This window comes from Neopelma chrysocephalum, unplaced genomic scaffold, assembly GCF_003984885.1.
Source record: "Neopelma chrysocephalum unplaced genomic scaffold, ASM398488v2 Primary Assembly neopelma1_92, whole genome shotgun sequence".
In the NCBI taxonomy this organism is placed as follows: domain Eukaryota; kingdom Metazoa; phylum Chordata; class Aves; order Passeriformes; family Pipridae; genus Neopelma; species Neopelma chrysocephalum.
In genome coordinates, this window is record NW_020897754.1 from 1,299,770 (window position 1) to 1,318,538 (window position 18,769).

Consider the following 18,769-nt stretch of genomic DNA (forward strand, 5'->3'; position numbering starts at 1 on the left):
TGAGTTAAGCCATCCACATGACACTTCAGGTAGCAGCTTGCTATAAGAAAATCAAATCAACACTTTTAGTTACAGCTGAAATGGGAGCTGGAGGTAAATAATAATTACACAGCAAAATGTAAGGGTAAGAAAATCTATCCTGTATAATCACAATGGGAGCATGGACAGATGAACTTTGAGAAAATAAGGAGGAAGGGAGATGAAAAGGTTCTGGAGACATTAGAGAAGGATCAGAGCAGGGATTTTTCATCCTTGAGCCAGGAGCAAAGGTTCTTGTCCTGCAAAGTTCCCCGCTGCATTGTGTCTTCTTTGGATATGAACAGCATCTCTTCTTATGAGCACTCAACAATCAATTATCATAGTAGCCTTTTTAATTAAATAGGGAGGAAAATGCCACGTTCCTATTTGCAAAATCTTAAAGCTTTTTAAAGGCAGACTGGACCATTTGCCATGTGTTACAACAGCTCTCCTAGGCCCTCACTTAGATCAGACTTCATTTTACACGCTGTGTTAAAAGCACTGGGTATCTATTCTCCTCTCAGTGAAGTCCTTTTAATCTAAATAGACAAGGCAGGAGCAGGACGGTGGGTGGAAGAAAGATTATTCCCTCTTCCTGCTCTTAATTATTTAGTTACTTATTGTTCCAGATGATGGAGGATTGAGGCACAGAGAGGTGAAAAGGTCTCCCCAGGGTCACACGGGAAGTCTGCTGGCATCAGGTCACAGTTTCAAAGTTCAGCTGTAGTTTGTCAACGTTGGCATTTTTTGATGAAGTGCAGTTTTCCAGAAAAACAAACCCTAGTGTTAAGGGACACAGTCTAAATAAATTTGCCTGGTAACCTTCATACAATTACGACATATCTTTTGTGTATACATTTTAGTCACGTTCAACTTTTGGTTTGTATACAAAGTGTGTAATTACATAAGTCTGAGATACTTCAATACTTGCCTCTGTCCCATCATCTTACCAAAACACTTGAAAGCAGATAGGATTTCCCCGCTGTTTCTTTTTTCCAAAACTATAGTTAAATCTGATTAAAAACAGAGATCTCACTTGAAAAACTCCATTGATGGGATTGTTGGCCATGGTCTGATGGTGTCCATATTCCTGAGATAGCAAATATCAAGAAGAATATAAACTAGGAATGGGAAGGAACCCATTACACCACAATAACACGAGATGTAGCCTGGTGGCAGGAGAACACAAGGAAAAGGTGATCTCTCACTGTGTTAGACCTGGTAGATCAGGTCATTGGCCTTCAGGATGGATATGCCCAAAGTATTATTTCACATGGCTGTAATGTTGGGAAAACAATTAGTTGTCCAGCTTTGTAAAATACAGAGAACTGAATTAATCTGCTGGAAATCATTGGGTGCTGTCATACACAATGCTGACAGATGCTGAATTAAAATTCTGGTCCACCTATATTTTAATTCTCTTCTTATTCATCTGGATTTGCCATCTGAAGGCAAATATGTTGCCATTTGAAGGAAAATACATCACACAATAAATAAAAATTATCTTGGAGTGGCAGCTTTGCTTCTTTTACCCTGGTTTTGTTTGAAGGAACAGTTCCTTATTTTTGGCAGCAAGCCTACTTTCTGTTTAATTTTTGTTTATAGATTAGACAGTGTCATATAGATAACACACTCATAATAGTTAAGTGCTTTATAGCACAGTTAATAAAAAAAAAAACACAGCACGAGTTTGAGGATTATGATGCAAAAGGAGTGAAATGTGATGATCCCATTTAATGATCGTGTAGGATCTGTCATCACCTTGCTGAAATATAATCTTAAAGGAAAAGAGAACAGAATTGAATATCCTAAACCATTTTTCTCAGAAGTTCTTTCTAATTCATCTTTAAGTTATCAAAGAAATATTTTGAAGCATTTCCTACTCCATAAGAATCTAGTTTATGCACCGTCCATGGATAAATAGAAATTTATCATCCACAAGGAACATTCAGCCAACGCCTTCCAAAAGCAAGCAAAAATATGTAAAATTGAAATGACATAACAGACAGTGATTTTTATCAGTAGATGAATTTCTATATAGTAAGGAGGATTTCTTCTCTCTGAACTGGTTAACTGTTCAGAAAACTTAGTAGTCCTAAGACTTTTATGTATGGATTTTGTTCATTGTATGTCTGAAGAATGGCTTTGTTAGCCTAACACCTCTCCAGACACAAATGTAAGGCCATGTTCGAGCTGAAGAGGCTTTTTACATTAGTGGAATCACCCCCTGTAATCACATAGTGTAGCATATCTGCCTCAAGAGTGGTGTGTAGCACCTCAATTAATCTTTGTGCAAAAATTTCTATAGTACTGTAGCATTACTCTAGTAGTAGTTAGGTAATAGGTAATAATTACCTGCTGTAATACAACAATATATTTGTATTATAGTAGGTTTTTCAGTAGTGCTTCATGGAGGAACACATATAATCCCTTTAATGACTTCTGAAGTAGTTCCACAACTGCAGGACTCGTTACCTCTCTAGGATTTGATTCCCGGTTTCCTCTTACGTGTGTTGTACTTGGAGAAGGTACTATGCTATTTGAATCTCCATGTCTGGATACTGTTTACACTGATTTTGCTAAGGAGCAGATTCATCTACCCACTCCCTTCCACCTAGACATTCCCTTGAGTCATCCTACAATTTACCTCGTTAAAAATTATCGTAATTCTGGAGACAGACCAAATACATTTTTACATGTATTACGTAAAGCTCTGCCTGTGCTCCCTGGTAGAGTCACAGGCTTCCAGCACTGCCTTTGAAGCAGATTGCTGATGTTAAGGGTCAAGGCTGACTGACTGCCCTCCTATTTGGGAAGCATCCATTGATACCTGAGCTGACCTTTGCCATATTGCACTCTGGATCCTTTCCACTCTGCCTTTCAAGGGGCAAGCTTTATGGAAAACACTGTGGACACAGCCAAGCTTCCAGTAAGCATTATTTAACATGTTTCTCAGTACTGAGGGATGTTTGGCCCCATTGCTACAGCCAAGTCCCATGTGAAGGCTAGGAAGGACTCTTTGTGCTGAACCCACTGGGTACTTGTAGATGAGAGATATCCATGGACACATTTTGAGCCTTCTCCATCAGACTATAAAACATTTCCCAGTTATTTAACCAGTCAAGCTTCCACTTTGGTTTGTAATGCTGTAGGCAAAGCAAAGTGAGCCATGAACTTTACATGATGACTGTAACAAATAACTTTGATCTGGATCTAACAGGTGCCCACTTATAATTTCTCTTATTCCTTTTAATTATTGTTAGGAGCTGTTGTTTTCTTTAGCACACACCATTACTATATACTGAAAAAACAGCCAGTGAAATGCTTCCTGGCTGAAATTCAGTAGTATGACCTGGAGGATTACAATGCAAACTCATTGTTCCAAAGCTGGGTCAAACCAGATCAGAAGATCTTGCTTTCTGACTGTCTGGCTCCATCTAAGTACCATCACTTTTGTTATTCATGCTCCTCTCTTCTAAGCAAAGAAATTAAGACGTGGAAACTGTTCCTCATGAACTGTTCCTCAGTTTTGCAAGTCAGCCTTGAGCCAGTCTCTTCCTGAGACAATTCAGCTCATTAAAGCAGTGGAAGACTATCACTTTTATTTCCTTGAAGTAGATTGCTGTTCATCAGCCAACCAACTGGGTTCAGTGAAGTGCCCAGCAAATACCAGAGGCAGGTCAGGAAGCAGCATGAGCAGGCACAAGGACACTGTGTTGTGGCTGGGGAAAACTAAATGAGCTGTCTGCCTCTCCTGTAACTCGAGCCTAAATTCAGCTCGTGCTCTGAGCTGCTTTCTAGAGAAGCTTACATTTCCACACTACAGAAGAAGCTGGGAATGGGGATCAGCTAAATTTAGTCTCTGTGAATACCTCTTTCTGTGCCCGGTGTTGTAATTCCAACTCTTCTTATTAATAGTAGCTCACGCCCATAAATTGTTGTAAATTGTCTTGAATCAGCCCCAGCAGTGGTATCAGCTAACACTGCCTAGATAAGCACCACAATTTTTTACCTCATGCCAGAGATGTACTGTGTGTATTTAGCTTGTATTCCTGAAACCTCTATGTCATTATAAACTTGCTAACTAATGCTGAGACATATGAGAGGCTCTCTGCAAGTCTGTTGATTTGCTTTCTAGCACCTTAAGAAAAGCAGATAGAAATTTACCCTGCCTGGATTTCAGTTTTATTGATCAGTACTTGGAATAGTAATTAAAACTAATAAATTTAAAAACGTGCATGTTAGAGGGCAGGGGATTTTGACTTCAAAAGTGCAATGAGAAGTGGTTCATTTTGAAAGTTTAAAAATATGAAAGCTATCCTCAAAGCACCTAAAAACTATATTTTGTGTGATGATGGATTGTCTTATCCTTTTATAACTTCACTTTTATAACTATGACTGCTCTGCCTGGCTCGGCTGGTTCTATGCCTGAAAGATGGAGGCCCTTATCCGAGCTGTTTTGAAAAGTTCATAGAGCTGAAGACAAAAATTAATGAACATTATGTTATAGGTATCAACCCCCCATTTTTTTCCAGATCGTCCCTGTAGTTACAAATTGGTGCTCTACTCATTGCTGTCTCTAGTGACTGTCATATCTATTTATTTCTACATCTGTAAGTAAATTAAAAGCCCTTTAAAATGACGTGATGTCCTAAACTTATTGTTTACTTTTTCTCAATACAGCTGATGCACCTTGTAGTCACTCACTTCTGCAAACCTATTCCTGATTGAAATTATTGGCTGCGTGATGCTGCTTAATGCATTTCCAATTGCATTGTGCCTGCACCTGTTATTTCACAAGTGATGTTCAATACCATTGCAGCTGTTGTGTCTACTTGGGGGTGTGGTGCTTACCTTTCAGATCAAGTAAATACAAAAAGGTGATTACATTCCACTTGCTCTTGTTTAATCATTGTACAAAACACAATTAAATTGCCTTGCCCTATGATAGGAAGCACATTAAGATGATGTTTGCAGCCCCTCATCCTTTTTTGTTGCTTCGTGTAATGAAGGAGCTTGACATCTGTCTCTGTTTGTACAAGGTAATTGCTGTCCTGAGTTCCAAATAGCAGCTGAAGGACCTGTATGAGCATGGATGATTATCTTCCTCAAGTGCTTATTGCTGTTACTCTTTGCACCTTTGATATCTAGTGTGTGTGTGTTTGGTATGTGTAGTTAGAGAACAGTTCTACTATAGCATAATTATGTTATTCCAATAGTAAGTTGTACTGGTACAGTGCAGTACTTTGACAAACTTCAATTTGATTTTAGCTGTAGCAGCAGCACTTCTAAAAATCACAAAATATTCTGATTTGGAAGGGACCCACAAGGGTCTTCAAATCCAACTCTTAAGTGAATGGCCCATACAGGCGTTGAACCCACAGCCTTGGCTTCATTAGCACCAGGCTCCAACAAACTGGGCTGATCTCAGGATCAAATTGACCAGGGCTCTGCTTTATTTTTGGTGTAGTAAATGACAAAAAAATACAGTTGTGACTTCTGGGCAGCTTCTCAGTTGCCTTTTAACGTGCCCTTTGTGAACTGTAATATTACATAAATATCATTTTAAAGGTGTTAGCTATTAAAGTAATTCAGAAAGAAAATATTCAAAAATAAAGATTCTAGCCCTCTTCTACTTATTTTTGCCATAAAAAATGCCTGTGAGCCCTGGGATTGGGCAACCTCTGCTCCCATGGATGGTTCATGGGCAAAGGAAAGCACTTCCTTGAAAGATCTGTTGGGCATGAGGCTGACACTATGATTTTGAAAACTGATGTGACAGAGGCCATCCTGGGCTTGCTCAGTAGTGAACTGTTAATCTGTGGAATGGAGAAAATACAGAAACTTACAGAAATTAATGGCAAAATATAAGCACCTGATATGTCATTCCTGAGGGCAATTTGGCTAATCCTAAAATACAGGATGAAAGGATGAAGTGCCTGTAGGGGTGGGATTTTAAAGGGTTCTGGTCAGTTGACTTAGAAAACCTCTTGGTGGGGAAATATAGGAGAGATAGATACACACTTTGATGATGGGGTTTTCCTCATCTACAAAGCATAGGTTTATGGTTGTCTAGTCACATTGCAGTAAAAGGAAAAAGTGAAGTTAATTTGATTCATCTGTTCTAATCCAGACGTGTGCCATGAAGAAAAATATATTGAATTCTAAAAGTGCATATTCCTTCCCTTCACTCTGAAAGTGGGCTGAGTTTTTGGAGGGGGAAAAAACCCAAACAGTTGATTTTCAATCTGCTCAGTGACACAAGAAAAATGAGTAGGGACAGGTAGCAGGGGAAAAAGAGGAGGTGGGGGTCACTGTTTTGGTACTGGCCCTTCTTAGCTCAGCATAAGGCAGCCACGAGGCTGCACCTTCAGGGCCAGGTGAAGGTCACTCATTCCAGCAGAGCTCTGGGCTGCAGGGACGGCAGGACACGTGCTCCTGTTGAGCCCCTGGCAGCTTCAAAGGAGAATTATTTTACCAAAGCCACTGCCAAGGTCAAGTGACTGCCTGGGTATTTATAGCGGCAGGGCCGTGCCATTAAAGAGCAGCGAGTTCCCAGACTAACAAAGGGAAATGAGCAGGTCTAGGAACGCCACCTCCAGCTCAGGTTCCCTATGGTGCTCATGTGCTGGAAGCCTGGTTTGCAGCTATGATGAATTCTGTCATGGTCTCATTAGCAGACATAAAAAAATGAAACCAGATTGGGTTACCACATGAGTAAAACTCAGTGGACCCCCTGCAAAGAGTGCTGTGTACACCCGGGGCTGGCCAGTCCTTAGAGAACCGAAGGCACTTCAGGATGAAAAATGGCCCTAGTGCTATCATAGAAACAGAAAAAGACAAAATCCAAATGCTCCTGGCCATTAAGGGCCTCAGAGGTACTACTTCTGAGAATTTTATGCTATTTAGACCAGTGTGCTTCTTCACTGGTAAAATGTCATAAGGTAGGATCTGGTGTTGGAAAAGGTCATTGATGTTTCTCTCTCAAGCAGAAAGGTAACAACATCTCTTTACAAAGCAGTTGTGAAGTGCATGTGTCAGGAGCCACTGAGGTTGTTTTATTATTATTATTATTATTATTATTATTATTATTATTTAACTTATTATGTCTGTATCTCTGACATTGGCATTGTGCTGCCCTCACTGGCCCTACTATAGCCCTTGCCTATTCCTGGTATCTGGGTCAGGAAATAAAGGGTGCTTTCCTACTGAGTGTCATATAAGCCCTGTATTGCTGCCACTCCCACTCAGAGCATGCAGAGCCTCCTGATCATTCTTACCCCTTTCTCAACTGGTTTGAAGATTGAAAACCTCAGTGGAGATGGCCCAGCTTGTTCTTATCTATTGTTTCCTTCAGGTGGAAGATGAAGATCAGAGCCATACAGCTGGATGGCTTTCTTGGAATCTGTCTTTGATGAGAACTTTCTGTTTTATGTTCTGGAGGGATAAATATGTTATCTAGCCAGCCACAAGCAGTATTACATCATGGTGTCTCACAATGTGTTGCACCTCCCTCCACCCTGCCTATCTTGGCTGCCCCATTTGCTCAGGAAACCTTACCTAAGCATTGACTGCTCTTTCATTTTCCTCATGTCTCCAAGTATTTTTCATATCATATACAGGTACTGTTTGAAAATATGTGTTGGGGGGTCGTCTTTAAATGTGTCTATCCACTGGGTGCAGAAGAACATAATCTCAGGAAAAAAAGTATTTTGTAAACTCTGTGGTCCAAAAGCACAAACTTAAGAGTTAGAACTTGAGATCTCTTATGGAGGGAAGAGAGCTTTTTACAGCAAACACGTAAACCAACAGCAAATAAATGGTCCCAGCTAGGGTTAACCATCTGTGAGACAGCAGGACCAAGCAGCAACATAAAGGGGGCTGTAAAGGTTGTGCCAAGGCCCAGGGGTTTATCATTTGTGTGTGACTGGATTTGCTGCCAAAAGAAAGCAAGATTGCAATCATGAAGCAAAACCTCAGGACCTCTGAAGTGTTTAATGCATGATTAGCATTGTGAGTGACAGCCTCTGTCATTATTTATTTCCACTGCATTTCATGGTATAGCAAAGCAGACAAATAAAAGGGAAGGGAAGGGAACTGCTCACTAACACAAACAAGCAGTGCCTGCATAACCTAACCCCTCTGGAAGGTAAATCCATCTTCCTCGGCTCACAAGGGCAAAGGTCCCATTTTTGAAACCTTGTTGTCTCAGGGGCTTGTAAACTTCTTTAGCTTGAGTAGCATCTTATCCTTATTTGGTTCTATTTACCTCAGTGGGATGGCTTGCAAAGTAATCAGAGCTGATAAGGGCTACACAAGCTAGCCAAAACAAGAGTTTTTTGAAACTTTTCCCTGTGGAGAGGAAATGTTGATGCTGGCAAGGCTTATTATGGCTTTTCCTTAAAATTGAATACAAAGGCATTTCTTTAACAAATAAAAAATATTACAACATTGTGCTAATAACACCAAGGTCACGGGTTCGATCCCTGTATGGGCCATTCACTTAAGAGTTGGATTCAATGATCCTTGTGTGTTCCTTCCAACTCAAAATATTCTGTGATTCTGATTTCAGATCTAGTCACTCTTATATTTACTTCTTTAAAGCAGTTGCAGTATTGTTTAGACAGGTATTTGCTTGTTTTCAGTTAAAATAACTTTGTCCCCTAATATGTCAGATATTTGCATTTTGCCAGGGGCCATTCATTTAGATGTTCTGCCAGTCAGGCACAGGTGTGCTCTGAGGAATTTAAACAAGGAAATTCAAGAGAAAAAAATTAACTGCAGAGAGCAGTGCTTTTCCTCTCCAGAGCCTGGATTCAGTTAATCCAGTGAAAGGATTTCAAAAAGGAATAGAAATTATCAAGTGTTTAGAAGACAGCGCTGTCTATTCATGTAGTGTGTTCTTAAAATAGAGTACCCAAAAGTATTAGTAACCCAGAAATATGTAACCCCAATTATGAATTTCTTACAATTGACATTTCTTTTCGAGGGGTTGTTCCACATACATGGACACACAGAAACCATATGTAGACTCAGGCTTTTGTAACTGCATCTTTTTCAGGGCAGAATGAGAGCCTAAAATATACATGAAAGACAGTAGCAGTGAAAAGATAGAGAATGGAATGTCCTCATATTTTAATTTCTCCAATCAAAGCATCTTACATAAGTTAAATCTGCTGCAGTTGGATTGGTTTCTTCCCCTGTAGAAAGTGAAAGTTGGGTAAAAAAAAAAAGCATATAAAATTTACTTCTTGAATTTTTTTCACATAGATGCTTATATATTTTTGTATGAAAGCGAACAGCTGAAGAAAGGTTAGGTTAAAATTTTACCAGGAGCCTTATCTCAGCACACTAAATCTGAGGTGCATTTGTGTTTCCCCAAAGTCTTGTAGGGAGTTTGCTTAGCTATTCCTCTGTGCTTTGTGAACAAGGGCTACCCAGAAACATCAGCACTCTTTATACTGGAGATAACCTTTATCTCCAGCACCTTATAGGATGGCTGTAATTGCTATGCTTTTTGGAGTCAACAGAAAACCAGAGCTCAAGCTGTTTGGCCTCCTCAAACCTCCTCAAACAGAGCAGGGTACCAACCTCCTCCCATCGGCCCTCTGGACTGGAGCTGGGAAGACAAAAATCTTTCATCCTCCTCTCCAAGGATACTTGGTTTATTTTCCACCCTGTCTCCTAAAAGCTCCCAATCTGATCTTTTTTACAGGCTCTACCTGTGTGTGACTGTGGCTCTGTTACCTCTTGAGAACTACTGAGTAACTCTCAGGCAGTTTCAGAAGCACGTCAGAGAGGAGTTGGGTTCTCAAAGCCACTGACTTTCTGCACATTCAGTGAATAAGCACCAGAAGAGAAGAGAATTTTTCATGCTTCCTTCCTACATGGAAAATTGATGAGCTTGCTTTCTTCATAGCTATTAAAGAATCCATACAATAGAGACATTTTGGAAAACAGACTTCAATCCTTCTGCAGCCTGTAGCTATTGCTTAGTATGCATGGTCATCAGAACAAGCTGGAATGAAGGAATGGGCAGACTTTGTCCCTCCTGTCACCACAGGACAGCAATGGTGCCACTACAGGAATGGGACAGAGAAGGTTTGGGCTGGCACAAACACACCCAGAGGCAGAAGCATGTGGTGGAAACAGAAACTGAGTGACTGGGAAGAACAAAGAAGACCTTGAAAAAAAAATTTACTAGTTTGTTAATTAGTAAAAAAAACCCATTGCCCACACAGCTTGTGCCTTTGTTCTTTAGCTGGGGCAGGCTGAATCAGGACAGGCGATTGTGCCATGTCAGTGCTGCACAGAAGAGTGGTCGGGGCAGGGGTAAAACAAACCCTCGGGGATGAGAACCAGGAGGAAAGGATGATTTGTTAGGCCCTGTTGCCAATTAGTTCTCCAGCAGCAGTGGTTGGAGGCCAAGTGAGTCTGAAAGAGAAGCACAAGCGCTCGGTGAGAAATAACCCCGAAAGAGCCGGCGACAGGTTGTGCCTCCATCGCTGGCACACGTGCCAGTGCAGAGCATTGGTTCCTGCTGAATTCAGAGCCTCTCCAAGGCACATTCCTCTGAGCTGCTCCCTCTGCCAGCAAACACTCTGCTGGTTGAACCAGCATCTCTCCTTTTCAGACTAAGCCAAATCTTTTGTTTCTGCCTGTCAAACCCGTTCCTACTTTATTCTCATCCTAACCGTAACCCAATACAGCTGGATATGATGAATCCACTCGAGCACAGCCTGACAAAGCTAAAAAAGCTTCTAAGGAAGGCAAGAGGGTTGTTATGAAGCATCCACCCATGTGCTCTGCAGCCGGGGCCTCTGCATTTGTCAGTTTTGTATGCAAGAGGTTCAGCCACCAAGAAGCAGCACAGCAGAGGCAGCTGAAGAGATGAATGACCCCAGCCAAAGGGTGCTTGGGACACACTGGTATCAGTCTGGATGGATTCCTGTTTGCATCATTTCTACTCTCACTGATAGACTTTTTCTTCCCCCTTGTATTCAAAACCAGCAGTGACGACAAAAGCAGAAAGTGTTGCGCAGTGGAAAACACGGGGGATGATTTAACTCACGCAGTTTCTCAGGACCAAGTTAGTATCGGTTTTGCTACCGGCTCCTCTCCTGCTACCTTAACAAAATTATCGCCCCCGACGGGAGTTTTTGCTCTCCCTGGGAAAGAAAATTTCCTCTTTTGCATTTCAATGAAAGGCATTCAGTCTCCTTTCCCCACCCCCAGACTGTTTCCTGTGCAAACCCTCTGAATTTCATTTTCTTTTTGAACCAGCTGCATTTGCATTTCACTGAGCTCTCTGAAGCATCTTTGTGAGCACGTGAGGGCTGTGCTGGACCTGCTGAGGTGACAATCCTGGAGTTGTCTAAGGGAGCCAGGACCAAGTTCTTTGCAGCACAGCCCCAGTGCCAGCGGCAATGGCAGTTTTCTCCCAGCTTGTGGCTCCCTGTGGAAGAACAGCTGCTCTTTTCCATGCAGGCTGTGTATGTGTACATATGGATGGAGACAGGTGATCACATAGTGGTATCTGGGCTGTGGCACTGGCCTGTGAGGGATATGGAGAACAAGTGCTCCTGTGCCCTGTGGTTTCCTGCATGGATGAGACAGCCCTTGGAGCTTTCTAACATTTAAACCTCCCAAACCCATTTAGGAGGTGAAGATGCCAGAACATCTGGACTGCCTGATGGACCTAAGCCTGAATGTGATGGCCTCCAGCATGAACACACATTTAGCAAGGTGAATTCTGACCAACATCCTTGACTCAAGTTTTCACGCTGATGTACCCTGTCTGCATGAAGTGGATGAGCAGATTTACTGTCCCTCATTCAGCTCTAAGGTGGATTGGCCTCCAGAAGTAAATTAGAAAAATACAGCCTTTGCCCTTGGGCATAGTGAGGTTTAGTGAGGTGAAATCAGCTCCAGGATTGCCTGTGGCTGGGATAAACACCTAAGTGGCACAGGGGAGGAAGAAGCAGAAGCAACTTGGGCTTTTGATTTAATATGTCTGGCTGGCGCCTGCTGGCATTGCAAAAAGCTTATTGGTACTTCTTTATTCCTTTTGATTTTGATGCTGCTGTGCCAATTCCGGGTAGATGGCTAAACCTGCCAAGTGTACAAAAATAATTGGGAGGATCAGTGCTGTGGCAACCCGGTTTGCATCACAGCAGCAAGAGAGGATTCCTTTTGAGTGACCCATTTAACACCATTAGGAGTAGTCCTTCCACTAGGGGAGGGGATTTTACACAAACTACCAGTGCCTGTGGCAGGAGGAATGAGTGAGAACCTGTTTCAGAGGCAGATGTGGACTAAGGTGAATGACAAAGGCTGTGCACCTGACAGGGCCTGGGGCTAATGAGGATGAACTCAGCAAAGCCCTTGCAACCACTTGGCTCTGCAAACCTTCCCATAAATTACTAAGCCTGCCCTGGGGGACAGCCTACACCTCTGATCTGACCCACATGCAGAACAGCTGGTGAGTCAGGGCCAGAAAACCTCCCAGTATGAACCATCCTGCCATCACCCATGTGACACCCTCCTTCAATACAGGAGTATGGGGTTGGGAGCCAGATTTTGTCCAAAAAAGGGGACTGTAAACAAGATGATACAACACAAGCCCCAGAGATGCAATTATATGTGGTGATGAATGAAAAGTCCTGTAATCAGGAGGTGATTACTGGTGACCTGTTGATGTGGTTTGAGCTGCCTGTGTATTATCTGTCAGGGCTGTCCCTCTCCACAGCCTCTATTTCCCTGTGGGCTTTCACACGCTCATGCAAAAGTGCAGGAATCCTTCTCCTCTGAGACTGCAGAAGGATATGATCCTCTAAATCACGTTATTCCAGTCAGGCTATTGTTCAGCATTCAGTAGTAGAAAATGTAAAAACAAAAAAATCACAAAAGAAATCACTTAATATCCAATATTATTGAGGGTATACATTCTGGAAAGGAATATTTTTTGTTAGTTCCTGCTAGGCAGTGGGTTGGTTCTCAGCCTGCAGTCACAGCTGGGCTGGGGACAGCTGGGATTTGAATGCCAGATGGAGCAATGCTGGATGTATTGCCCAGACCTTGTTTGCATTTGGCCACTAAGCCTGACTTAGCTCTTTTCAAAACATTTGTTATACACTCTGCAAGTAATGTGCTTTGATTTTATGGCAGGCATGAAATATTTCATATTCTAGCCATTTTGATTCACTTTTCACTTAAAATGTATTTCAGGACAACTTTTGTTAGATTTAATACAGGACAGGGGGAGGGGAAGAGAAGTATTTTCCGTGCACACGGATGAAGTAATCTTTGCTCACTTTAACACAACCAAACTTAATTTAAGGACTCCAGCTTCTCCAGCGTTACCAGAGCAGTGTGAAACACAGGATGCAAGGCTTCTTATCCTTGGAGAGGCGGGTGCTCTTTCTGGCTACACTGCTTGATTATTGCAGATGCTAATAGGAGCTTCTCCTCTTACAGAGGTCCTCTCCCTGGAGGGATTTAGGGTTTCCATAGCCTGCAAAACAAAGCCAAACTGCTTAATAGTCTCATTGTCCTACTCAGCCAAAGGGCAACTACCGGCCAAGCAGAGCTGGGGTAGAAATCCCGCAGGAAAGATTAACCTTTGGCAGCTCCCACTTCAGCTTTGTCACTGCGTGAGTCGCGCCTATTTCAAATTACACACCTAACTCTGGGCTGAACCTTGGGAAACGAACCTCACCTTTTAATTCTGCTTTGTGGTGCTGTGCAGTGGTAGGGCAGGAGCTGAAGTGAGAGCTCCACACGTCGTACTCCTGGCTTTTAAAAAAAGGTTTCGCCCCAAGCACTGGAGCTACTGCATGGTTTTGTGCTCTGGTGCTGTGCAGAATCCAAGTACATCAGAATCTTCGGTAGGATGTCCGAGGATTTCCTTTCTCACCAGCTGGTATCAAGTATCTGAGCTAAAAAAGAGCGGTACTGTTATTTGGGAACAAAACAGGCAAAATTGGAGCTTGTGTTTTGCAAACTTCCTCAAGAAATGTAACATTTCCATACTAAGACACACACACAAGGTGTGTAAACTGGATAAAAACTCCAGTTTTTATAATGGAAGTGTATCATCTTCACAATCTGTTTAGAAATCTGTGACTTTTTTAGGGAGAAGGTTGGAAAGCACCTATTTGAGTTTACTGTGCAATTATTACACGCTCTTTCCTGTCAATAACCTGACTTGTCATTGCACATGTAATTAACAGAGTGAAAGTCCTATTTTGCAGATAATAGGGATGTAAATGTTAACTAGGAAAAGAGCCTTGTTTAGGCTAACGTGCTTCTTTTTTTCTCTGGGGAGAATTAGTTTAGCACTTCAATCTCCTACTCGTGCATTATAAAGAATGGAATCACAGGTGTACAAAAAGGAATTGAAGGAGATCATGAATGGTTCTTACTCTTGATTGAAAACACTCAATTTACTTTGCTATTTCAGGAAAAAAAATGCATGTTAGAGCATGATGTAAAGTGCTAGGATTTTTTTTCCATGTTTTTTTAAAGCTTTTTGGAGTCTTTTTTAACTTTCAGGTTCCAAAAGCAAAGATCCTATTTTGTCTTATCTGTTTTTTTTTCTTTAGCCTTAATGAAGTCTTGCATTTCTATAGCCTTCATTTAAAATGTCTTTAACACATCTTAGAAAATCCTCCTGAAGATTTTCCTTGTCATGATAATTACTGGACAGAGGATGAAGTTTGCTTTGGTTATAGACTAAACTGAACATTTGCTCTAATGCAGGCAATGAAATATAGACTAAGCTGTTGCCTTGGTGGTTTTAGTGCTTGATATTTGTTGGGTGGAACTAAAAGAAACTCTGAATTGGGAGAAAATCCATGGGACATCCTGATACTCCCTATATGAACTGGCTTCTGTAAAGAATTATGTCACTTTAAGCAGTTTATATGTTATTAGAGAGCAATAAACACATCCTCACATTTAACAGACTGTTCCTGGAAGCCTTTGGAACTTGCAAAACATCCCGTTACAGGGAATTTTTGTCCCTTAGTTAAGACATAATGTGTTTAGGTGCTGGCTTCCACGTCCAAAGACAAGAAAGCTGGAGAAAGGAAATTTCCATTTACAAAGCTGCTAAAAAAAACCCAAAAATCAGATTCTGGGGTGGGGAAGAAGGCTCATGAAACCACAAAACATATAAAAGTCTTGACTTATTTTGGAAGTATAAGCAATAAGAAAGGACATCAATAAGAACTGTGTGGATAAAGAACCCCAGGAGTCATTTACTCGCTGGGACAATGTTTTATGTTTTTTTTCTTGTTTAGGAAGGGGTTTGTATGTTAATTATAAACTTGAATTTAGATCGTATTTTAGGCACATGTGAAACTATGTGGATTTTAAAGAAAATGCAGCTCTATCTCATATGCGCTGTCTGATGCCACACAAACAAAGCAGTTCAATAGTTGGTCACTAATGCCTGTTAGCCCCAGCTCTTTTGTAAAACACTGGTAGTGAAGTTCCCTTTCCTGCCTTTCGAAGTGAAAAGTGAATTAGCAAAGCAATATAGAGCACATCAGCCAGTGAAACCTTTACAAAACCAGACTGTGTTCTTCAATCAATGCACCAAATAGAATCCCAGCATCCTTCTGCCTGTTCTCCTTCGAAGGTTGGAAGAAAGGGCAATGGGCTGTTTGTCAGAACCTCTCCTGTGGCAGATTGCTCTGTCCTTCAGAAACAGATATTTAAAGTATCACCAACCTGGGGGCTGTTTAGTACCTTTGACCACCCAAGAGGTGGGTGCAGGAGGCATTTTGTTAAGCAAGATACACAAACGCATCCTTGTCACAATCCAAAAGTGGCTTTGCAGGTAAGAGAGGCCTTGGAAAGGCAGACACTTGATAATGATTCCCTCACCAAATAAAGATTCCTACCAGGCGCATGGCTTTGTTTACTCACTGGTTGAATATTAAGCAAACTACAGATAAGAAAGGGCGACTGTCTAGACCAGCAGTCCTTGATCCAAACTCTTAAGCTCTACCCTTCCTCTTCCCTTACTCCCAGTTTCTTAACAGAGAAGACAGTAATCAGTCAATTCAGCTGTAAACATGTGGAGGAGGGATGGAAGGGGAGGACTGAACACTCCAGATCACTCCAGAGGAGATTTTCCCCCTTACTACTTATTTGTTGGTAATTATTAATCCTTTACACTTAAGGGCTTTCCAGTCATGTGGATGCTTTGCATTCGTTAAAACTTTGCATTCATTATAATTAATTTTCTCCTGCTGTTAACTTTTTCATTCTCCATGAGTGGCTGCCTTTCTGCTACTTCCTGCACTCATATGAACAGCATTTGAAGCATCCTGGATAACCTAAAAAAAAAAAGCCCAAAAAGCCACTGAAAAGTCCTTTTCTGTTTTCTAATATGTCTTTATTCTGAAATTGAGGGCTGAGTTAGAAATAAAGGAGTCAGGAGGGCTCACTAACAACACACAGCTGTTCCTCATAACTTCAAAGAGAATTGCACCAGCCTTTGACCTCCTCCTGAGGTCAGGGGAGGAAAGGGGTGCCCCTTTGCCTGTCTCTTGGCTCTGCTTCTTTTATTTACTGCAGATTTACTGCCCCTGGTTGGGTGATTTCAACTGTGCATTCGTGGCCGCGCTTAATAATCACTCTTGACATTCACTTCACAATACTCAAACAGACATCAGAGGTTATGATGAGGGTTTTTGGGCTCTGTTGTGAATGGGAAAAGCAGGAAATCCTTCATTCAGAACCCCCTCAGCTCTCCAGAGGCCTGGGCTCTCCTGCTGAGCTGCAGCCGTGCCATGAAAAATGCCTGACAGGTTCTCAGTGCAGCCTGTCATTTCCCCTGCCTGAAATGAGCACCACACGAGTCGTCCGTCTACAATCTCCTTTCGTACAGATATTTCTTTCACACTGATGCTGGTCTCAGAGGTGTGATCACTTCCTGCCCAAGGAAGTCATTTCACCCAAGGTGTCATTTATTTGTAACTTTCTGAAAACTTTGTTCCGTATCTTCTCTTTATATTTCAGCAGTTGTTTTCTTTTAGCTGTCATAATTTTTTTCCCCCAGCAGTGTCCTAATGACACTCATAAAATAAAGTTATTTGAAATAACTATGGTGTTGGGATAAGAGTGTTGTTCCTATTTCTGCCTTTGCTACTGGCAAGTAGGGTGACCTTGTCCTTGGAAACTTCTCTGTGCATTTCCTCCTCTGTGACGTGTTGGTGTTGATGGTATAAATCCCAAGGAAGTAATTCCAGTGGCCTGGAGAAGCCAGCCCAGCCTGGGCTTTCTGCCAGGGCACTGTGTGTTTCCTTATGTCGTGGTTTTAACCCCAGCCAGCAACTCAGTAGCACACAGATGCTCATTCACTCCTCCCTGCCAGTGGGATGGGGAGGAGAATTGGGGAAAAAAAGAGGTAAAACCAGCACGTTGAGACAAGAGCAGTTTAATAATCAGAATAAAGTGAAATATAATCCCAATATTAATAGCAATAACAACAATAACAGTGATGGAAAGGGAGGTGGTACAAAGGGAGAGAGAAATAAAGCCCAAGGAAAACAAGTGATGCACAGCACAGTCGCTCAGCACCCACTGAGCGATGCCCAGCCTGTCCCAGGCAGCAATCAGCAGCTCCCAGCCAGCTCCCCCCAGTTTATACACTGAGCATGATGTTCTGTGGTGTGGAATATCCCTTTGGCCAGCTCGGGGCAGCTGTTCTGGCTATGCTCCCTCCCAGCTTTTTGTCCACCTGACTTCTGACAGAGCATGGGAAGCTGAAAAGTCCTTGATTTAGTGCTCGGCAACAAACTAGAACATCAGTGTGTTGGCAACACTATTCTCATCCTAAATCCAAAACATGGCACTGTACCAGCTACTAGGAAGAAAACTCACTCTATCCCAGCAAAAAATGACTCCTTATTGGTGCTTTGGAAGTGGATTCAGGAGATTTATGAGCTGTGGGCTGCTGCTGGCTCCTGTAAGGATGCCTTCCTCTCCTCCTGGGAGCGTTGGAGCAGGGCAGGTGCAAGCCTGGCCTTTCTGGCTCAATAAGATTTTGGATGTGATCATCCTCAGGTCTGCAGGAGTTTTAGCAGTGCTTAGCAAGGCATTATTCCCTCCATAAACTGCTTTAGCTCCAGCCATGGGCTGGAAATTCTGAAATCAGCTCCAGAAAAGATTTGCACCAGGAATCATTATCAAACTATCAGCTCAGGTTTACCCACACCAGTAAAAGCAGAATGGAGCAAGCGGTAAGAATTATAAGGATTGAAAAGAGGAACACTTATTTTAACCAGTCAGTTTATGCTGATTTTTGTCTCCTTATATCACCATCTAATACATCATACATTGCTCTGGAATGATTTCCTTATAGACACACATAATTCCATTGGTGCTTCTCAAAATGGAGAGCAGATGTTGCTGATCAGCTGAATTTGGAAGATGCACAGAGAGTTTAAACCTCTCACATAACAACTTTTTGATTCTCCTAAGGGACCAGTAGCCACTTCTAGCTCTTAATCAAGTTCTTCTCTGGATATCTCTCTCTCATAGTCTTTTCTCTTTAGCTGTTTTGTGACTCGTGTGGGGCTATTGCTATTTAGTTTGTTATCAAAGGCTCTGTTCTGATGCTCCCAATGGCATTTGTGATGGAAAATGTGTGCTTAGTCTTCCTGTTATGTTGCTATCCCAAGGATGATGAGGTCTGACAGCTGGTGTCCAGATATAACCAGAGCAGAGGTCTCCAATC